Genomic DNA, 24,230 nt, shown 5'->3' with positions numbered 1-24,230 from the left:
GAACTTTTCAAAATATTTATTAATGCAAGATAAAGTGATGTTCAAAGAAACAAAGAATCAAGGATAGCAACCTCAAACAGATTGTAGAGATTATGTAAACATCAACATTGTTTTATCATCACAGTCAAATTGCAAATTTTTACTCTAAAATTAAAACAAAAAAATGCAATCTTCTTCAATCACTGGCATAAGCAAAGGCTGGGCAATTGCTAAAGCCTTTCTGTAAGAATTCATCACACTGGGTGGAATTTGGTGGGTATTGTGTATGTATCTTCTCATCATTGGTTAAATTATGGATTCATTAGGGCTGTTCCCAGGCCAGGGTGCTTGTCTCTGGTTTCTGGAGCTGCAGAGAGTCCAGACTGTTACTGATCTGGTGCTAAGCTAGTATTCTGTGCAGTGATGGGTAGTCTGGAAATTCTAGTGAGATATAAATAATATGCAAACCTTGTAGAGGTAATTTGCTAACCTAGCAAAACTTCAATATTGCTTTAAAGATAGCAATTATGAAAAATCACTCTAAGGGCTACATTTCACTCTTAACAAGATTTCTACCCGACTATAGAAGATGATAAGAAATCTTGGAAGTTGCTTATAAATATGTTATAATTTTTAAAAACTTATCTGTAAATTTTTTTTATGAAACACTTTCAAATGCATTTATTCTAGCTTTTCTTTTTCACATCTTAACCAGAAATATAGTTAGCATTCTTTTAATTTTAACCTTTGTTACAACTTTGAGAAGTCCTTTGCTAATTGATTATATCAATTATAAGTAAACACTGCTCAAGGTTAAAACAAGTTATGCTGACAAAAATCAGATACTGTGCATTGTTTAACAGCCTAACATTATACAGTATAATAGCTTGCATTTATTTCTTTTTAAAGCAACACTAAGTGACTAGAAATATCATGATTTATATTGTCATATGTATAGTAGAGAACCTACAATTTTATATACTAAAGGCTTAAGTATGGGTTACAAACTACAAATGTCCTCGAAAATCATATTATATTAATAAAGTAAATATTTCTGTCTTATTCTTAAAGATGCACATTAGTTTTTAATCCAATCTCTTGCACATAGAATTGATGTAGTCTTATTTTTATTTAATAAGCAGTGTCTTTAAGAAATTATCATTTTTTGAGAGCTCTGTTGTACTCTGATAAACAGATATTTAAGCTTTGAGTATTACTCGACTTAGCCTGCTGCCTTTCCATTTCTTCTATTCATGGCTCCCCCACAAAAAAAAAATATGAAGAAATGCTTTTTTGGTTTTACAAATGCCACCTCCTCGGACACTCAGGTTAAAGAATGAAGTTTACTCATTGGAGAATACCACTATCAATACTGATGCAGCCCCACTAATAGCTAAGAGGCTATCTCTCTTTCTGCACATGTGTCTGTGCCCAGAACTCTGAGCAGAATCCTGAATCCTGTGTTTCATTAAGTACTAGCAATACCATAGTTCTGAATTAAAAGGAAATGTTGGTAGCCCCCACTAACATGCTGGGTTCACTACCAGCAGGTGACCATTTATCATCTGTGAAAGTAGCACTCTTTAGAATTATTATGTATTAGTTATCTCTAAAGATCCAAAAAGGACTCGTCCAAGGTTCTTCATTGCTAAGTAGTGTAATAGTGTTTCAGTCAAGGCAGTTTGACTTACTAGTCCTCAGCAGATATTGATTAAGCTCAGTAGTGTATTTGAGGAAAGACTACATTAGATCATCCAAAAGATGGAGAAGGAGAGGGACTACTCTAGACTCCTCTGATTCCCAGTCATCTTCTGTCTATCAAGCCAAGGCCTAAACAGGGGAACAGTTTAAGACCAGGAATTAATCAAGCAACACATACAGCATATTTCTTTTATCATGTGAACTCACATGTAAAATTTCCACAAGCCCAGAATGCAGAAGCTATAAGGCTGTTCGAACCTGCCCAGTATTTTCCAGATGCTGTGCACAGACAAAGGAAAAGGTCTCCTGACTCAAGTCTCACTGCTTTTTCTTCTGTCAGTGGCACAGCCTTCAGGATGGCTTAGATCGTTTGGCACAGAAAAAGCAGTGGCAGCTCTGAATTCCAGCATGGAACTCTTACTGTCCCAGTCTCTGTCACCATTGTTTTCCCTTCTCCATCTCAAGAAACTCAAACTGTCCCAGCATTCAATGAGCCTTGGTCTGAAAGCGTTTTTCAGAAATTCAGCTACCATCTCCTTTGTATTAAGACATTGGGGGCTTTCTATTTTATGGGCCAACTAGCATTATACATATTCTTAGATTTATTTCCTTTCAGCTCTCTTTCTGGAAGAAAATTTCTAAACTGCCACACATTTTTATTGTCATTTGGTTTCAGCTCTTCTATGAAAGGCCTGCTGCTTCTTAAATCCTTTGGTTGATGCTCCCACGGCAAAGGGGCCTTCGTCTTGCATATTCTCTAATGAGGGCCATCTAGAGGTGTTACATGCATGCCACTGCCTTCAAATGGAGCGCTGCAGATGGAAGGAAGGTGCACAGGGGGAGGAGAAAAACAAGAAGCTGAGTCACTCTGTTTCATTGGTTTTTGTAGAAAGATTAAGGTACAGTGGGATGAGAATATCACATACATCTATTTTCTTAAGTGGTGAATAGATTCAAAGTCTGTGCTTAAATCAACTTCAATTTTATAAATATAATTTGAAAGCCTCCAATGTACCCATGGCTGCACATACCTGCACTGCCTAGATTGCATACATAATGTTGTAACTCATATAGGAGGCAGCACAGGGATGTGAAGATCACACTGGCCTAGTAGGTGAGAAACAAGAAGTCTACACCATGCCTGCCACCAGCTGGTTTGGGACCCTCAGCAAGTTACCAGACTCATGTTGGACGCAAAATCCCCATGTTAAAAATGAGAGCATTGAGCAAACATAACCATGTGGACTCTTTCCAGCACTGACATTACATGAATCTGCAAAATTATCTAAAAGTTTTTGCCCTGAAAGAAATTCTACTGAACCAAGACAAAACCAAGTAGTACCTAATGCTAATATTCCCAGAACTACAGAAACTATACCTGAGAGACAGTGAAGGAAATGAAATTTGTTTCAGACTTGTGCACATCAATTTGAGTCTACTGAGTAGGTCAGTATAACTACGCAATCACCTTGGGAGCACAAGGAGACACTTTGATATTAAAACTGTATAACTGTGAAGGAAAATCACATTTGCTCAGAGTACCTATTTCAGAAATCAGAAAATTATTTTAGTAACATGATCACCTGACTTCCTACTATAATCTTAAGACTCTCAGTACATTCTTCAGTCAGAGTCTATATTGTCTCAATCCTCCACTTTTCATTTGTACCTGGGTTAGTTCACCTAGCATAATGTTTTCCAGATTCATCCATGTTGCAGCATATATTAAAATTTCATTCTCTTCTAAGACTGAAGAACTTTCCACTGTATGTGGTTCCAATATAGCCACACTTGGTTATCCATTCCTTAGTTAATGGACATTTGAGTTGCCAAAACCTCTTGGCTATTGTGAATAATGCTGCTATGAACATTGGTGTAAACAACTATTTGCGTCTCTTCTTTCTATTCTTCAATGATTTCCAATTCACTGAAGTGGAATTTCTGGATTGTATGGTAATTCCATGTTTAATTTTTTTGAAGAAACACCAGGCATACAGTTTTCCACAATGACTGCACCATTTTACATTCCCATGAACAAGGCACAAAGGTTCTAATTTTTCCACATCTTCATCAAAACCTATTATTTCCTATATTTTTAAAAACACCTATCTTTGAAATAAAACAAAATCTCAAATTTGAAAAGATACATGCACCCCTATACTTATTGCAGCAACACTTACAATAGCCAAGATAAGGAAGAATTCTACATGTTCAGCAAAAAGTAAATGGAAAAAGGTGGTATGTACATATACAGTGGAATATTGCTTAGCCATAAAAAAGAATGAAATCTTTCCATTTTTTGACAACTTGAATGGATTAGAGGATATTATGCTAAATGAAATAAGTTAAACAGAGAAAGACAAATACCATATGATTTTATTTGTATGTGGAAACTAAAACAAACAAAACCGAAAAAGATTCATAAATACAGAGAACAAACTGGTCGTTCCATAGAGGAAGGGCACACAAGGACACGCAAAATAGGTAAAGGGGGTAAGGAGATACAAATTTCCAATGATAACATAAATAAGTCATGAAGATGAAATGCACAGTAGGTGTAAATAATATTGTAACACCTTTGTATGACAGATGGTAACTACTTATTGTGGTGACTGTTTCATAATATATACTTGGTTGTTGAATCACTATGCTGTTCACCTGAAACCAATACTGTATATCGACTATATTTCAATTATTTTATTTTATATTTCAAGTTTTTAATTTTGATGAAGTTCAATTTCTCTATTTTTTTCTTTTGATTCTTGTGTTTTGCTATCATATCCAAAAATTAAAATAACCCTCCTGATGGGTGTGAAGTGTTACTTGTCTCATTGTGAGTTTGATTTGCATTCCCCTAATGATTGGTGATGTTCCACATTTTCTGTGTGTTTATTAGCCTTCTCTGTATCTTCGTTAGAGAAATATCTATTCCAGTATGTTGCCTATTTTTTAAGCCAGTTGTTTGGTGCATTTTGTTGAGTTGTAGAAGTTCTTTAAATATTCTAAATATTAATCCCTTATCAGATATATGACATGTAAATATCTTCTCCCGTGCATTTTCACACTGTTGATCATATCTTTTAATGCACAAAAGTTTTTAATTTTGATGAAGTTCAATTTCTCTATTTTTTTCTTTTGATTCTTGTGTTTTGGTATCATATCCAAGAAGAGCCAAATCCAAAATCATGAAACTTCCCCATTGCCTTCTAAGAGCTTTGTAGTTTAGCTCTCACAGTTAGGTCTCTGGTACATTTTGAGTTAATTATTGTGTATGGTGTTAGAATTCAATTTCATTCTTTTGCATGCGGATATCCAATTTTGCTAACACCTTTTGTTGAAAGACTCTCCTTTCCTTGTTGGTCTTGGCACCCTTGTCAAAAATCTACAATGTCATATATATTTAAATGACACCTAACTTGAGGAAAATATGAAGGAAGCAGCAATATTACTTTTGCTTAGTTTATGTCTAACAATAAGAAAATAAAAAGATGTCTATGGTTAGCTGCAGTCCACACCCTCAGGAATGCAAGTATACTAATTGCTAGAAAGCATAAAAGAGAGGATGGAATGATGAAGAAAATGTTATTTGTCAAAAGATGTTAACGTGCTCCAATAGAAAGAGGAGCACAATTCATATCAGAAGAACAATGCTGCTTCCACACAACCCTGCCTCATTCTATTAATAAGTTTATCCTCAGGCAATGACTGTTGTCCTGGATCTCATTCTCCTGATCTGTAAAATGGGGTTAAGCTATCCCGTAGAATCAGGTGAGGGTAAGCATTACTAGAAAGTCTGAAAGAAACCCCACCACCACCACCAAATTTGATATTATTGTTGATTTGTTGATGCTCTATATGAATTCTGCCATCTCTTTCATTATGTTTCTGTTTTCTTATTTATAAGTCAGAGACAATAATACTACCCTCTCAATATGTGCAATATAACTGCCTGTTAGACAAATACTAAAGTGCCTCTTTCATATGTGACTTGAGGAGGCACGTCTACTACCATTCAATTTTAATTATACCAACATTGACTGAGAATCTACCTTATGCCAAACATGATGTTAACTGGCAGAAATTCAAAACTGAAAAAAGACAAAATACCACCTGCAATATAATTTAACCTCTAAGAGTAAAAAATGTACTGCCTCTCTTACTGTATATATAAATACCTTCAATATCTTCAAACTTTGTAAAGAAAACCATTATGTATATTTATAGAGATATGCAAATTTGCATTTATAATCAGTTATAATTGATTTCAAACTTTTAATTCTTATAGTTGTACCAATTCAATGATTTCTAATTACTCTGCTTTAAAAAGAGATATCTGCCCATAGAAACTAATTGTGTATACGTTTTCTCTTCCGACAAAACACAAAGTCCTTTTGATTTCTGTATCTTTATATTTTATATGTGTGGATGTATTTTGTAAACTTAACATTTTTTAAGTTTAAATTAACTATAATGAACGCTTATTTCCATTAATATGGAAATTTTTTTTCTCAAAATAGACCATGATAACATGCCATCAAAATAATTCTTTCTTGGATGTTACTTTGAAATCCGTCAACAGAAGTATAAAATCTAATGCTCTACACAGAGAACAAATGTCTACTCCCAGCTGAACTGCGTTTTTTCAAAGATTTCTTCACAAAAAAAAAATATATGCTTGGTGATACTTGTCTCTTGCAACTTGGAAAATCAGCCTTGAACTTGGGAATTCTCTCTAAATACCATGACTAGCAACCATTGTTCTGGCAGCCTGGGAGAGGACATAAACATGGCATTTTTTACTACTTTTTATATCCTTCACCCATCTGACTTCCTTCTTCAATCCAGGTTCTATTTTTGAGAAGCTTTCCTTGACCCATAATAATAGCTTTTGCCTGAAGACCAAGTATTTAATCTTTCTTTCACTTCCTTGACATTTAAGCATTCTTGCACCTTTCCTTTCATTTCTTTATGTCTTTTTCTCTTGCAGACCAGAATCTTTTATTTATTTTTTATAGCCTCTGGCACACAGTAGGTACTCGATGTGCCTCCTAATGGTCCTTTTATTCCAAGAATCGCCAACTGAAACAGAATGAGGAGGGGTAAGGCAAAGAGTAGACAACAGCCTGCAGAGGTAAGCATGGTTCATTTATTCGTTCAAGTGATATTTATTGAACACGATGTTTTTACTGAGCCAGACATTGATCAAGGCATTGAAAACATGTCAAGAAACAAAACCACAAAGCCTCTGCTCTTGTGATTTTATATTTTAGTGGGAAGAGATAGACTATCAAATATACATATATTTATGTACACACACACATTTCAAATGCCGATAGGTGCTATGAAAAGATTCGTAGAGAGGTAAAATAATATCAGTGGCTGTTTTTCTTTTTTTTAATCAGGCGCATGGAGATTAGACAGAAAGGGGCAAGAGGAGAAGCTGGAAGATCCTTTAGGAGGCTGATATCCAATGAGACGGATCAGACTAGCATAATAGGGGCATAGGGGTGGTAAGAAGGGACCACATTTTGAATGTATTTTGAGGATAAATCTAACAGGACTTGCTTATTGGCTGTGAGATGTGAGAATAAATGAGAAGTACGTCTTGACCCTAGGATTTTTGGCCTGATCAACTAGAAGGGAAAAACTGCATTTTCTAAAATGGTGAAGTTTAGGGAAGGAGCTAGTTTGAGGAAAAAATGAAGAATTCTGGTGTTATGAAGTGAGTTCCCCAAAATTAGTATGCTGAGGCCCTAATCCCCCATGCCAAAGAATGTGACTGTATTTGGAAATAAGGACTTTCAAGGGGCAACTAAGGCTAATCAGGTAATAAGAGTGAGGCCTTCATCCAATCTGACTGTGGTCCTTGTAAGAAGAGATGCCAGGAGGAGCGCACAGAAGGAAAACGCCATGTGAGGACACAGCAAGAAGGCAGCCATCTACCAGGCAAGGAGAGAGCCTCAGAAAACTCAACCTTGACCTTGGACTTCCAGATTTCAGTGCTGTGAGAAAATAAATTTCTATTGCTTAAGCCCAGAAGGCTGTGGAATTTGGAGCAGCCCTAGCAGACAAATACAACTGGATATATTGACTCTAATAACTACAGTCATTTAGAGGCTAAATGAATTCTGATGTTTCCATATTTGTTCACTACTTATCAACATGTGCTTGCCTAACTGCCTGAGAGGGCCACCCCCATCTGTGACATTCAAAGGGAGAGCACACAGACACAAAAGCTTCATCTTGTCAAGTGTCTTCCTCATCAGCTAAGTCAAATTTTCCCTTTTCCTTTTGAATTAGCTGGTTTTGATTTCTTGACCCCTGAAATTGGTAATCATTTGCCTTTACCTTCACAGCATATACTTTTACAAGAACAATCATATTTTTTCCCACTGCATTCTTTCAGATAGGTTTCAGGTAACGTCTTCACACTGAATTCTGGACACCACTACAAACATTTGGTAAACTTTTAAATCCCTGATTAAATGTCAAGGCTATTGCTTGTCTATTACTTTCTTCAGTTATATCCTGGTAAACACAAACATACGCACACACACATACAAACACACACACACACACATACTTGTTTTGATTCATCTGTCTCCCTCGTGTCACAATTTGAACTTATATTGCCTCCAATATTTCTTGCCCTGCAGAAGAGTGTAAATTTTATTGGAAGTTGAAGGATCAAGATAGACATAGGAAACAGGAGAGGGAGGGGAGTATTAATTTTCTACCAAAGTAATTCAATTCTCCACTTCACTTAGCTTGTGCAGACCCAAAAGTGGACCTGGTTTTTAGTGGGCCTGTCAAAGCCACTCCTAGAAACTGGAGCATTTGCTAACCAAGAAGTAATGGCTTCATCCCATTACTCTTTCAGTATTACATTTCAGATGGCACATAATTGCTTTGGTGAAATATTGCAAGATGATTTCATACTGCGATTAAAATATTTTCACTACTATCAAGGGAACAGTGTAAATAGATTTTTTAACATGATCCACTAGATAACCCTGAAGCTCAATGATCTGTCCCTGGCTTAGAGCAGGTTAGCATGAAATTTAATTTGCAGTAATCTTCCTCAGCCCAGTGGAGGACAAACTAACCTTTAACTGGAATTTACCCGACTTCCAGAACACAATAACTCAAAGGTGTCATCTCTCTAGAATGACCCCTCCCTTGGAAGGAGGCAGGAAGGGTTATATCTGCCCATAAGAAATTACTCAACAAATCCTGTCAATTCTTCCTTTATTATCTCTCCCATTCACAATTTCCCTTTCTCTCGGTGTCATCACCCTACTTGAGGCTCTTGTCACTGAGTCCTGGGTGAGGAAAATAGGCTGCATCTTGGTTTAGCCACCTTTCTCCATAGTTCCATTTATAGTGCTTAGCACTACCAGATGAATCTCCCTAAAGTATGCATTTTATTATGAGATTTCCTATCAAAAACATTCAGTGGCATCTTTAACCTTCAGTTGGCATTTGAAAACAACTGACAACTTAGCCTCAGGAGTTATGTTTTTAACTCTTCTCATGTATCCTGAGTGTTGTACTCACAGTCTATCCAAAGCAAGGATTTTAACTGTCTCTATGCTCTTTCTCCTGGTGTCACATCCACCTCTGATGTCATTTTCTTGCCTTTCTTCCTAACTTCCAGACAGTTAAAATTATTCCTTACAGCTTTTTCCTCTTAAAGTCAGTTTATCCTGGCCCTGACTTTGTAAATCCATTATGTAAGTATCCAGATCACAAAAAGGAATTTTTTCCACTATCTTCAACTTTGGAAAATGCATACAGTATAAGAGATTGGTCTTCATATATCTGATAGAAAACTAGAAACTTGTTACCTGGAGTTGGTGAAATAGGTAATAAAGGTTAAGAATGCTGTGTTGAAGCCAGAGATTTAATGTTATTAAAATGACATTTAAAACGCTCTGGTGGGAAACACTGAGGGCAGCCTTTGCCTTCCACATAGGCAATTATAAATATGTCTTTGGGAAAATTCCAGTCCATAAGAATAAAATCTAGAGATTCCTATTTGAAGATTTTCCAGTGAAAGATGCTGGTTAAATAAATCTGTAGCAAAAACCACAGACAAAAACCCCAGGAATGGATACAAAACTTTGAGCTTTTCATGACCCTCTCTTAATTATGATCAGACAATGACCTAGAATTTCAGTAGAACTCAAATATCGAGGACAGAGCCCAACTCAAAGAGTAAGGGGAAGACTTGGAGAAAATAGAGTATAAAAACAGAACAAAGAGTCACATGCAAACAATTCTTATTATTGTCCTCATAGGTAAGATGATATTGCTGTCATAACAGAATACCATAAAAACAAATATTCAGATAAAAGAATAAAGATTTTAGAAATTAAAGACTAAGAACTTAAAAACTCAGAAGACTACTTAGGAGATAAATTTGAGAAACTGGCCAGGACTATTATGGAAATAAATAAATGGAGAAGAGGAGGGGTAAAAAATAAGGAAAAGAGATTACCAGCCCTCAAAACCTAGTATCTGAATCATAGCAATTCCAGACAGAGCAAAAAATAAAAAATGAATGAATGAATCCAAAAGATAACTAAGTTAATTTCAAGGAACTAAAGGGTTTGTGTTTAGAGAAGGGAAGAGACCACAGTGAGATGCAAGTATACGATGCACACAGCACAAGACATGGAAACAGACATACACAATGTCACAACATTCTAAAATTTCAGAACCTGGAAGCAAAGAAAAGATTCTCAAAGCTTCCAGAGAGAAAAACATGTATTCTGTGCAAAAAATTGAACAACATTAGAAATAAGAATACAATGAAGAGCAATGTCATTGATATTCTGAGAGAAAATAATTTCTCCACTGGAATTCTATACTGAGAAAACTATTAATTAAAAGTGAAGGTAATAAAAAATATTTTTCTGGCTCTGCAATGTCTCAATATTTACCTGCCAGGCATTATCTTGCAGGACAGCATTATAGGAGAAATCCAAGAAATAGGAATGCATGGGATACAAGCAAAAAGTAATCCAATAAAGAGAGAGGAGAACTCCAGGAGGATGTTGAAGGGAAATCCTAGGACACAAGACTATAAAAGATAAGAGAGAAAACAGATCATATTGGGGTGGGGAAGAAGGTTTTCAAAACAATCTTAGAAAATGACAATAACAGAATATTTATTGTGATTGAATACTCTGAGTTGCTTTTATACATCTGGGAGAATTTGGAAGTAAATTAGTCTATGTAAATAAAAAGCTAAACAAATAAATCTAACACAAGAAAACTATTTTTCTAGAGAAATCAAAGTTGATCAAGACAGGAAAAGTCATCATAGTTAACAACAGAGCTCAGACAATAATTGTATTTACATAGTCATAGTAATGTAAATCCTGCATATTAGTATAATAGTAATTAAATGGGAATTCATTGAAAATAATGAAAGACATGTCTGTGTTTGTGTGTGTATGTGTGCATATGTGGTTGTATTAGAGGTGCAAGAAAAATGTGCTAAATCCTCTTAAGCAGTGGGAGGTTAATAGATAATGCCTACAACTGAAATATTAAGAAGTTGATTATTTAAAGACATATGATTTAGAGATACATGTGTTTAAGAGTTAAGAGCTTAGAGTTTTAGAGTTAAGTTCTGTATGTGTTTAAAGGGTAGGAAATATGGGAGATGTTTTGTGAGACTGTCATAAACAACAATCTGTAGAATAAACCATGTTCATGTATAACTTAGACAAAAATAAAAACTCAGTGTAAAATTCATTGAACTATACACACACATGTGCATAAACACACACACAAGAATAGGGAGCTTCTGAAGGTAAACTGGATTAAATTCCCAGCATTAGAGCAGTTTGTCCCTATCACATTAGATCAAGGCCACATCACTTTAGAGTTAGAAAATTCTCACAGATCTGCCTGTCCTGTCTCCATGACAAAAATTGTTACTAGCCCCAGCCCCTGGGCTGCCCTCCAACATTGGCAGAGTATCTCCACCTCAGTGTCCCAACACACTGATAATAGAAAGATTAATTAATCTGTGTCCTAGAGAATTGTTAATAACACATTAATTTGTGAATGATTTTCTTTTTTTCTAAATTAGAGCAGGTGCAAGTTCATTCCTATATACACATTTTCTTGCATTCTTTTACTCTATTTTATTTTCTTGAGTGGCAGAAAAATACATATACTTAGAGTGACAATGGCAGAAAATTGGCTTAAACTGAAACTTAGCTTATTAGTGTTACTACCTATGAGTAGTGTGAGAAACCATCCATCATGTACACTTTATCACATTTTTAAAATGTGAGTCCCTTTGATGTAATTAGATACACCAGCATTTAAGTAGAAACTTTGTTACAAATGAAAGAAACTCTACTGCAACTCCCTTAAAGGGGGAAAAATGTATTAACTCATGATATTTAGAAGTCAAGGGGTGATACCTTCTGGTATGGCTGGATCCTAGTGTGTAAATTACATCACCATTATTATTTATCTATATATATCAGTGCCAATTCTAAGTACTGGTCATTTTCCTTCCTAAAAGAGACATGTTTTTTCCCTGCAGCTAGTATTGATGAAAGTCAGATAATTCAGGTGTTCCTGACCTTAGCTGAGTGACTCTAGTAGAGAAAAACAAAAAAGCTTTCTTAACTTCCTGTACTCATATATGAATTTAAGGAGAGGATGCTGACTGACAGGCATGAGTTATATTCCTGTCACTTGGACCAATCTCTTTCCTGGAAGACAAGTTTCAAAGATTGACCATGCTTAGATTGTATGTCCATTCTATGGCCTACTAAGATTGACAGTCCCGACAATACCACATGGAACAGGAGTAGAGAATTTCTTTAAAGGAGTGGACTTTAATACACCCCCAACCTTAGTACCACTCCTCCACTGGCATATGCTTATCATCGCATCATTAGACCTAAGTCTTTTTCTTTTTAAAGGTTTTGATCTCTTTTAAAATATAAATGTTCACCAAAATGGGAACCAGCTTCAGTTATTGTTCATATAAGTCCTCTGTTCCAGTCGAAGTGCTGAGAGCAAGTTGGATGGGCTGAAGGAGAGTCAGTGGGTATTTCTTACGGTCAAATTCCAAAGCAGGAGACACTATGTGAAATTACTAGGAATGAAGACTTTTGTTAAGTTATTTGTTATTTTGCCTTGGTTTCTGTACTGCTTGACTGCAAATGCAAAACAAATGGTTCCAAGCCTAAGGGCTTAGATTTGACAATAATTTTGCTCTTATCTTACATGGTTATGAGGGTTATGGGTAGCTGTGGAATGATTCTTACTTGACACATCATCCAGGAACATTCAAATGGTAGCTGTGGCCAGAGTCATTTGAAGCTTCCTCACTCGTATTTCTAGTGCCTGGCCAGGAGGGGCTGACATGGGGTCAGCACCTTTCTGTCCATGGTCATGGTGCCTGTCTACCTATCAGACACGGGCTTCTTCATGGCCGGATAGTCAGGGAGCTCAAACTTTTACATGGCAACTGGCTTCCACCAGAGCATGGGTCTAAGAGAGGCAGGCAGAGCAGCCACTACTTTTAGAGACAAAGCCTGGAGCTCGCTTGGCATCACTTCTGCTATATTTTATTAGTCAAAGCAGTCACAGGTTAGACATACTTAAGATAACTGAGGAATAATTTCCACCCCTTGGTGGGAGAATGGGAAGTACACATGGGGTGGAAGGAAATGATGGCAGCCAGTTTGCAGACAAGCCACAACTACCAAGCAAAGTGAGTTTGACTGGAAGCAGCAAGAAGAAATTTACTTTTTTACCTTCCTAAAAGGTGCAAAGGACCATCGAGGGTTCACTTTTTGCCCGTTGTCATGCTTCCTTTCACATTCTCTCTGCTTTGTAGAGATAGATGTAAACTTTCAAAACTAAAAAAACCATGTTGAATAATGCTGTTAAAATAAGCTGCATTTATTGCAAATTTTTAAATTATGCAATTTTTACAGGATGTTTTTGTTTGTTAATTGACTTTTCACATTTCAAATCTGCAAAAATTAAAAAGCATATTCAAAATTGAAAGTGTGATATGAAGTATGTATTTTCATATTTTACAGTTGGGAATGTAATATCAATAGTACAGCAGTGTAACAATGAGCATAAAACGTATAAAGGGCCAGTATTCTTTGTCATAATAACTGCCACCTGAGGCAATCTATTCTTAGCTACTTATTTGATATGTGTGAAAAAAGCACTTTATAAAAAAGTATATTATTGCATAATTATTTATAATGATGACATTTTGGAATAACTTAAGTGCTCCAAAATGGAAATATGGATAAAAATCTTAGTAAAACTACCTAATGGATTTGATGGAATCATATAAAAATATATTTACACATAATTTTTCAGATGGAAATATTTTTGCTTCAATGACAAAGGAAAAACACAAGATACAAAGTCATATATAGAGTATATAATAACAAGTATGCAATGAAAAGCTATGCCAGGGAAAAGGACCAATGGCGTTTCCTAGCCAAATGATCAAACTACAAGAAAATCATTTTCTTTTTCTAACTTTTCATTATTTCCAAATTTCTCTAGTGAAAATATCTTCATGCTCTTTAAAGAATAAGTGTAGCCTTTCCCACCTTACCTTGATTATCATATAATCAAGCAGCCTCCAAGAAGACCTCACCTTGGCAAATGGAAAGAGATAATTTTCTCCAATCACTTCAGCAGGAAAAACACCTAAATGAAGATGCCAGGGTACTTAGCCCAGTGGAAACTAGCATATCTCCCTCTCTACTGGCCCTAAACTAAAAAATGGCCTTTTAACCCTGAAGTATGAAGTCATTGAACAGAAACTCCAGTCATATGTTAAAAGTTCAAAGGCCTGAGGAGTAGGAGAAACGTGGGCTTTAAATCATCAAAATATTATTTCATAACCTGACAGCAAATCATAATTGATTCTGGCATCTGAAAATTTTGCTGCTATATACAGCTTGGCTGTAATTTGAACAGAACTTACATGAGTTTCTCCAGAAAATTCAGACTCTAAAATGTTTATGAACATGTTCCAATTCAATTCAACAAGCATTTATTAGATAGCATGAAAATATTTTGTAAACTTGATGTGCTAGAGAGGAGAAGAATATATTACAAACTCAAACTCTGATCACAACTCTGCCCAAGGTGGACAAGGGGTTGTCTGGTAGCACAGACAGGAGAGTCCCTGGCAGCACCATGTCCCCATAACCCAGTGCAACTGAGAGATGGCAGTGGGGTGTGTTCTCACCCCTCTGAGAAAGGGGAGTAGAAATAATGTAAGCTTAGCACATGATACCTTTAGTTGTGAAAAGCTATGCATTTGGCCACATCCTAAAAGAAAATGGTATTTTCTGCTTAAAGAAGAGAAGCAGAGATTTAGTCCCATGTTTTGACAACAAAGATTAAAAATTTACTTGTTTTCTTTGGCACCTTAAAATGAAGTAAAGCTGGGCAATTTGCCATCTCACTTTTTTGATGAAAAATTATGGGCTAAATTACAACACACAGCTTCTTGGCAAGAGAGGTTGCAGGTCTTACAGCAGACATTTCATTGCTGTACCTATCAATGTTTGAGTGTGTCTTGGGGGATGACTGTGGCTCTGGTAGTCATTGTCCTTAGGAACAGAGTCTCATTTATTCTCATTCATTTTGATGCTATATATATTACACTAAAGTCCCTATGTACTTGGTGGGGCCCAGTATAAAATGAAAATATGGGTATCCTTGTTTTGAAAACTATTAAGAATCACAAGATGAAATTGAAGAGCATCAAAAACCAAAAAGAGCATTAAACCAAGCCTGGGACCCTTTTGAACATGCAGACCTTCCCAGCACAGGGAGCTTTTGAGTGTGTGACTACTGGCCTGATGGCATCAGTCCTTCCAGGCTTGCATCCCATATTTCTTCTTTGAATCCTTTAATAATACTCGAAATCTATAGCCACACCCTATGCTGGTCCCCTGCACATTTATAACTAGAAACTTCTGTTTCCAGCTCTTTTTTCTCTTATTCTCCTTCTTAGGCTCCTTCCCATGACTCCCAAAAGCTGATTACTTTCTGCTGTTAGCTGATTGCTCACAATCTCCCTTCATGACATCCCACACAGGCCAGACTATCTAGAGAAGACCCCTACTCAGACAGTACAAACATTTTTCTTTAAAACTTGGCTAGATTGTACTCCATTTTACACAATTGAAAAACAAATTTGATAATGCCAATAAAGATGTCTCTCAAAATATATGCATTTACCCAAGATCACAGAATGTACAACACTTAATGTGACAAGATTAAGATGGCAGAATTGCCGGTTCTCCCAAAGGTCAACTGGGAAGATTCTTAAGAAAAAGGATTTGATTATACCAAATAGTACCCTCTGTCTATAACCATGAATAACTGCATCTAACCAAGCCATGAGGGTCAATTATCTTAAATAGTCTTTTGCTAGAAGTACAAACAGGGAGATAAGTAGAGAGACAATTTAATTGTTATGAGGCAACAAAATGTTAAGTCACTTTGTTGTAAAAATGATATATTCCCAGAGAACTGAATTGTCAACAAATATTCATGAAGCACCTATTATTCACATTACTCATGACTTAAAAAGAATGCGTAGGACTATATTCAGCCCAAATGTTGTGTAGACATGGCTTGCCACACCAGTTGTGTCAAATCAGGTTTCTTGAGAGGCAAGACTCTGAGGTAGAGGTTAACAGCAGGTCATTTACTAAGGAAGATCCCTGAGATCACACTTATGAAATCAAGAAGGACTGGGCAGCAGGAGAAAGAAGCTGCAGTTCAGGCCGAATGACACCTTTAGTCAATCTATGGGGTCTCTGGATCTTGAACATTTGAAGTGATCCAAGGCAGGAGTGAGAAGCTGGACATTTAAACCCAGAATCCATCAGTTGCTGAGTATGGGCAAACCCAGAAAGGCATGATGTTTAAGTACTCTTACTATATCTAGTATTGTAGGATCTGAAGAATCAAAAGTTAGCATAAGTACAGCCATCTTAAGGCCTAAATACCACCCCCTAACCCAAAAGAAGGAAAATCATTAGAATCTTGAAAAACAAGTTAGTTAGCCTGTGTCAATTGTAGTGACCTTTAGTTAACTAACCGTAAATCAGTTAATCATACACGCCTAGCTTATCTTTCTAGAACCACCCTAGACATTCCGTAGGTGATCTCATCTAACCAGACCCCAGGATGTGGCGCCAGCAAAAGATTTATGAGCCTATAGAAAAAACCCTGTATTGTGATTATAGAAAATTCTACCCCTTTTGAAAATGCTATAAAACCTTCTGCCTTAGTGTGCTCGGGGTCCTCGTTGAGACCTGCTGCGACAGGCTGACTTGGACCCCAACTAGTTGGCTTCCGAATAAATTCCTCTTGCTTGTTGCATCAAGAAACGTCTTTGGTGAGTGATTTGGGGCGGCGCCTTCCTCAGGGGAATCCAACATTTGGGGGCTCGTCCGGGATCATGCGCTCACCCCGCTTCACTCCCAAAGTCGCTCTTGGAGGAAGAGGTAAGATTAGTGGCGCCTTGGTTTGTCTGTGTTCTGTTTTCTGTTTTTCAGTGAGACCGGTCAGAATTCTGAAAGGGGGTACCCACTGTCTGGCAGCTGTCCCGATCCCGTAAAGGGGTCGAGACTGCGGTCGGTAGACGTACTAGGAGCACCGCAGGCTGCAACCCTGGGGGACGCCTCAGGGAGGTTGGGAGGCCAGGGACGCCTGGTAGCCTCCCGTCTGTTTTTCCGGCAAGGTGAATCTGATGAGATAGGGTTGATTTTCAGGTGCCAGGAATATCAACCCTCTGATTCCTTTCGGTTTCTGTTTGAAAATCTGAGAAAAAACAAAAAGCGGCCGCTGTGTGTCTAATCTGTGTGTGTCTCTGTTTTTTGTGTCTTTCATGTGCCTAATAATTGTTATACTGACAAGGGGACAGACTCAGACAACCCCCTAAGTGTGTAAATGAATATATCTTTCTACCTCCGGATAGTATTAATGAAATTGATTTAAAGACAAGCGCTTGTGAAAATTGAGTGTTCTAAAACTTCCAGAAAACCTGGTAAAAAAGTGTTAAGCATTAATGCTAATTTGAGTTTGCCTGAGGCGGGCATGTCCTGGTAGTTGTCAGCTGCCTGAGTTTACCTAGAGTCATTTGAGTCATGTTATCTGCTAAATCTTTTAAGAATAGAATGCTTAGAAGCTTGGCTTTGTCTAGTGTTCAGTGGGGGTCTTGTGAGTAGGCTAGCATAGTTGTTGCAGGTAGGTGAACTGGATAAGTGTGGCAAGTGAACACCTTTTAAATTGTGTGTTGCAGTGTGTATGCCTACCTGCAGCCTGAGAATCTTTGTAGTAACTTAAAGCCTTAGAGTTTTGTTAAGTTGAGAAGATGTGCTCTGTGTTTGCTGGGAGATTGTGCTGTGAAGCTCATGGTTGCAGAAATTGTAGAATGTGTTCGTGAGTTTGTTGGTCTAGAAAATGTTAGTTTGACAGTTTGCAGTGTCCTGCTTCTCAGTGTTCACTAGAAGTTAAAGTTTCTAATGGTTTTAAGTTCTAATTAAAACCACTTAAAGTAATAAAGAAAAACATTTCTCTATGCTAAAAGATGTATGTTTTAATAAGAAAAAGTATAAAAAATGAAAACTCTTCTGCATGCTAAAGAATGTGTTTTGTGATAAAAGAAAGTAACTTTGTTCTAAAGTACAGCTATTTATTTAAAGAGAGACAAAGAGAGAAAACAGCGTGGTGCCTTTTGTTGTAGAAGATCTGCTCAGCCTGTTGCTTTGGGGGGAGGGTTAGGATGTTTAGAGATAAAGTGAGATAAACCCAGTCAAGCCGCAGGCAAGCCCAGGCATAATTCTCACCGGCTTATGTGCTTGGGACCATGGGGCAAATGAAGAATAAATTACTATATTCTTACAGATATAGTCATGCCTAGTGAAATTAAAGCAAGTGAGTCTTGATATCAAGTGCACAGCAAAATTAAAATCTCGTTTCCAGTTAAACAGTTTTCTTTAACTGTTAGTCTGCTCTTAATGTTGAAAGATCACAGCAGTTTCTCATGCTTAAAGTCTCAGTGAGTTGCCATGAAATCGTAATGTTAAAGGGACTAAAAGCTAAAGTTTGTTAGTTAACAACTGTATAACCTTTATTTGCCTTTGAAATATTTTGTTATTAAAAATGATTGCATGGCCTGAAAAATTGAATTCCTAAGCAGAATAGTAACAAAGCTTTTTTCAGCTGATTAAATGCACTTAGTTAACAAACCAAAATTTATTAAACTGTAGAATCTGGACAAGATTATGTTTCTCCCAGAAAAACAGGTTTCACTGTAAAGGTTTAGATAGACGAACGTGTGACCACTTTTGAGAAAAGTTGTAATAGATTTTTGAGAACCACCAGGTCTTCTTGTTTAATTTATATGCTGTATGTTTAAAAAAAAAAAAAAAACATGGGGGAATCTACTATTAAAGAGTAAAACATTCTTGAAGCTTTCAGGGAAGACCTGTAAACTTAAGCACTTTCTCTGTTTTTTGTATCTGGTCTTAGACACTTATGCTGAGTTATGTTCTTATTATTTTCACTGTTCGTAAGCTATTGATTGTAAGCCAAAGGTCATCATTTCTCAGTCCCTAAATGAAAAAGTAAAATGCCTGATCTCTTTCATCTCAAAGCATATTTCTGGTCATATCTGAATATCTGTGTGAAAGAAAGAGACATTTAAATTTGAGATTCTGCTTAAACTTTTAAGTTGAATTTGACTATAGCCATATTCATTCTTTGTATGTATCTCTAACAGGTCTTTTGTATGCCTGGTAATATTATACTCTGCCTTGAGTTTAGACAGTTCTTTCAGCTAAATATGAATTCTTATTGTAGCTTTTTTCCCCTCCTGAAGATGAAAGCAGAAGAATCTACCATCTGCTACCATTCTCTCAAGAATGCTTAGTAACCTAGAATTAGTTTGACTTTCTGTATGTTGTCTTTAAAAATTGACAGCAGCAGTCTCCCCTGCTGCCCCACTTTTTAAGATATCTCGTTTACTGTGCTGAGTATATAGACAATAAATGTGTAATGATAGTTCTAAAAAAATTAAATGCAAAAAGGTGCTTTTACCTCTAGTTAACTCTGATATTTTCCAGAGGGCCCCTGGAACATGTCAGAAGAATTTTTTCTCACTAGACAAAGTATTTGACTAATTTGGCTTATTTATCTGATATATATATATTTATTTACCAAGAAAGCACTGTCAAAGAGAATGATGCTAAACTTTGTTACTGAATGTTTTGTATTACAGAAATATCAGAATTTCCTTATGTCAACTGTTTTACAGTAAGCTCTCATCATATCTTTAACCATTGTCATTTGTAAGTCTTTTGTCATTTATAGTATTATCCCTAAACTGGTAAAGAACTAGATTTCAGCAGAACAGGTATTAGTTACATAAGATTACATAAACTAAAGAAAATGATTTTGTGTCTTTTTGTTTCAAATGTTGCTGGTAAAATGTTTTAACCTTGTTCTCTTAAACTGACAACAGTTTAGTAAATGACTATCTTTATGAGCAGAATTGAAACATCCTTCTCTCTACTTGATCCCTCCAGAGTTTAAAAACTTTCAGTGACTGTTTTTGTATTCCATGGCAGTATGTCTATTTGCACGAGTTCAATAAGAATCTGCTTTCCTTGTGAGAAGACTACTTAAGAACACTGGTTATACTACCAGGGCTTTGACTGGAATGTCGTACCTGAGAGACATGTGTATAAACTCAGATGTGAACAACTTTAAAGAACTAAGATTGACTTTATAAAGCCAACAAAACCCCTTGGAAGAACTGGCCTGGTACCTTGCTTACAGAGTTCCCAGCAGCCTTACCAGGTGAGTAAAGAAGGTCACTTCCTGGCAGGTGCAGAGACCTCGAGAAGAGAAGAATTCATCCAAATCTACAGGTACTGCAGGCAAAGCCTGATAGCAAGTCTGGCTTGGCTGTCTGGCCTCAAGAGGCCTTTAAAAGTTCAATCTGAAATTCCTTACAAAAAGTTCCAGCAAAGCATATTTAAAAGAGCCTGTGTAATCAATTGCTCTTCTTGCTGCACCTGTGCAAATAATCAAGCCAGCTGTTAATTATTTTCTTAACCTAGTTACTTCTGGTAAAAATGAGAGTGATTTTAGAGAGAAGTATCGTTTCAATAATGCAGCCTCCTTCCAGAATAAAAAATCCAACTCCAGATGTTGCTACATAACCTAATAACACAATTTGTTTTATCTTGCCTAGAAGCCACAAAACTGCAAATAGTAATAAAAATGAAACCTAGAATAGAAGCGCCAGCCTTCTGAAGCCCTCTCAACTGACCAGTGATGGAGACCTAGCTGCACCCTTTACTGCGCCCCCTTCTCAGCATGAAGCAGCCAGAGCGGTCATCACCCCTCTTCCCTAGCAGCAGCTAGAGTCTCTATCTGTAGAAGAAAGAATGAGACCATACCCATAGCCTTCCCTGGTAAAAACAGGTATTTAATCCCTCCTCCCGAGGGATAGTGGGCTTGTAACACTGGAGTGACCCTATGTGTCTCTACTTCTGCCTTCAACTCCTCCCATGATTTCTGTATCATGGTCCAGCTGGTGCCCAGGTTGATGTATCATGATGATCTCTCATTCGTAGCTGAATTTGAACCTAAGCATAGATAAAGAGAGAGCCGGTCTCGCTGACCTTAGCCGTGTTGTTAGAGATAAGAGTCGCAGCTGGAGTGGGAACGGAGGCAGTCGCTATTGTTCAAGGGAACCAGCATTATGAAAGACTAAGGACTGCTATTGATGAAGACCTAAAAACCATAGAGCAATCCATTACAAAACTTGAAGAATCTCTGACTTCCCTCTCTGAGGTAGTCTTACAGAATAGACGAGGGCTAGATCTGCTGTTCCTAAAAGGAGGAGGACTGTGTGCAGCTTTAAGAGAAGAATGCTGCTTTTATGCAGATCATTCCGGGATAGTAAGAGATTCAATGTCAAAACTTAGAGAAAGGCTAGATCAGAGGAAGAGAGAGCGAGAAGCAGGCCAAGGACTGTTTGAATCTTAGTTCACTAGGTCCCCGTGGTTTACAACCCTGATATCCACTCTGGCTGGGCCCCTACTCATCCTTGTGTTGCTTCTAACTTTAAGACCCTGCATGTTAAACCGGTTAATAACTTTTGTTAGAGAAAGAGTGAGTGCCGTTCATGTACTAATGTTGAAGCAACAATACCACTCACTCACCTCACAAGAAGATACAAACATTCCATGATTGGAATGCCCCAAAAAGAGAAGTGGGGAAATGTAGGATCTGAAGAATCAAAAGTTAGCATAAGTACAGCCATCTTAAGGCCTAAATACCACCCCCTAACCCAAAAGAAGGAAAATCATTAGAATCTTGAAAAACAAGTTAGTTAGCCTGTGTCAATTGTAGTGACCTTTAGTTAACTAACCGTAAATCAGTTAATCATACACGCCTAGCTTATCTTTCTAGAACCACCCTAGACATTCCGTAGGTGATCTCATCTAACCAGACCCCAGGATGTGGCGCCAGCAAAAGATTTATGAGCCTATAGAAAAAACCCTGTATTGTGATTATAGAAAATTCTACCCCTTTTGAAAATGCTATAAAACCTTCTGCCTTAGTGTGCTCGGGGTCCTCGTTGAGACCTGCTGCGACAGGCTGACTTGGACCCCAACTAGTTGGCTTCCGAATAAATTCCTCTTGCTTGTTGCATCAAGAAACGTCTTTGGTGAGTGATTTGGGGCGGCGCCTTCCTCAGGGGAATCCAACAGTATAACCAGCCACCTCTCCTGCTGTCCAGGCCACACCAGCATCTTCCCTACTCCAGAAATGATCTAACCTCAGGCCTAGCATCTGTTCTGGTTGATAGCCAGTGCTATACCAATTATTAGATATTTTGAATATGACCTCTGGACCACTAAGATTATCAGCTGAGATGAAGGAGTAGACCATGATAAGCAGGGCTAAGATCAGGTGGCACACCTTGAGAGAGCTTAAATTTGGTCTGATTGTCTATAGGGAGCTGAAAGGACCCCTACATAAGAAAACTGTTAACTAAAGTTTATTAGACACTGGTATTCGGGATAAATTAGAGAAGAGAATATGAGAGACAAATAAAAAATATAAAATGTGGAGAGAGGTGAGTAGCTCTGAAAATAAAGAAGGCCTGAATCTAAAATATGTTAAATTCAAACTGTGGGGAATCTAAGTTACCAGTTCAGTTTTAGATGATGAACTCCAAATTTAATTATCCTTTTTCAGTTACAATTCATTGATTACATGAAGTGCTCACCATTTCTGACTTAATTAGAAAGGTTGCTTAATTTAATTTGGGCCTACTGGCCAAAAGACTACTGATGTGTATTTAAACTCACAATGCACAGTGACAATCAGATTAGAGGACTTTTCTCTAGAGTATTACAGGATGAATTCATTAAAGAGTATTCAAAACATTTCATTAAACAAGAATTTCTGAATCAAAACTAATTTTAAAATTTACATAAAATATCTCAGAAGATTTACAAAGCTCAAACTTAGATCTCCTAATTAACTCCAGAGCTGAGGTTAGAAACAAGAGATCACTAGGAGGTTGCTTTATTCCTGTGAAAGAAACATTTAGGAAGAAGAGCAGGCTTGGGATGAAAACAGGACAAATGCCTTAAATGCTTTACTGGCTCGTTAGCCAACCCCGTCACTTCCAATAGCATTCTTCACTCATTCTCATATTCAACGCCCAGGCCTTCTGTAAGCAATGGAGCAATATGGAGCCTGGGACACCTTAAGGCATTATTTTCAAATGTTGCTCCAGTGAGCTTTAGGAAATACATGAGATGCTCAGGGTAGTTACAGAGGGGCAAGAGGTGTAGAAGACAGAGGGATCCAGGTCCTTAGCCCCTATTTCAAGCAGACCTGCTCTCCCTGTATTTATTTTTTTATGAGACCTTTCACAAAATATTTACCTAAGATAAAATAAAAGGGATGCCATGGTTAAAAAAAAATTCTGCAGGTGACTACCATAAAGTGTATCGAATTATAGCTAGGAAAAATAACAAGTAATCATTTAAAGACACCTAAATATTAGTAAGTTAGATGAATTGAGAACTCATAAATTGATAATTTATGGTAACTAGACCTAAATCATGATCACATTGACCTTTCCAGTAAGTGTGGGGAAAAGAAAAATAGGTCATCTAGGAAAAGAACTGAATAGTCAAGAGGGAAGTTTTAAGAGAGTGACCCAATTTCAGGCTAACTTTGCATACAACTTGATACTGATTAAAGCAAGTGGGATGAGCCCTCATGTATTGTTAGTAAGGAGTCATACTTGTATATTTATGTAAAATTAAATGATGTGTTAATATGTGTAATACAGGATATTTTTAAAAATTACACAGAGTAACCTTCTTTCAATTCAACCTGAGTTAATTACACTTAACTATAGTGGCATTAATGGGCTTAATATATAAATCAAGTAATACAGAAATCAAATGTAT

At 37.0% G+C, this 24,230-nt stretch overlaps 1 long non-coding RNA gene across 1 annotated transcript; it reads left to right on the top strand.

Moving 5' to 3' along the window:
* The first annotated feature begins 16,666 nt into the window (after positions 1-16,666).
* LOC140850480 (uncharacterized) lies at positions 16,667-22,083 on the top strand. The gene is made up of 2 exons (XR_012133378.1): positions 16,667-20,583; positions 20,981-22,083. It is a non-coding gene; the product is annotated as an uncharacterized lncRNA (long non-coding RNA).
* The last annotated feature ends 2,147 nt before the right edge of the window (positions 22,084-24,230 follow it).

This window comes from Manis javanica, chromosome 7 (assembly GCF_040802235.1).
Source record: "Manis javanica isolate MJ-LG chromosome 7, MJ_LKY, whole genome shotgun sequence".
NCBI lineage: Eukaryota > Metazoa > Chordata > Mammalia > Pholidota > Manidae > Manis > Manis javanica.
Note: the sequence above shows the minus strand (reverse complement) of the source record. Positions and strands in the feature narration are given on the sequence as shown.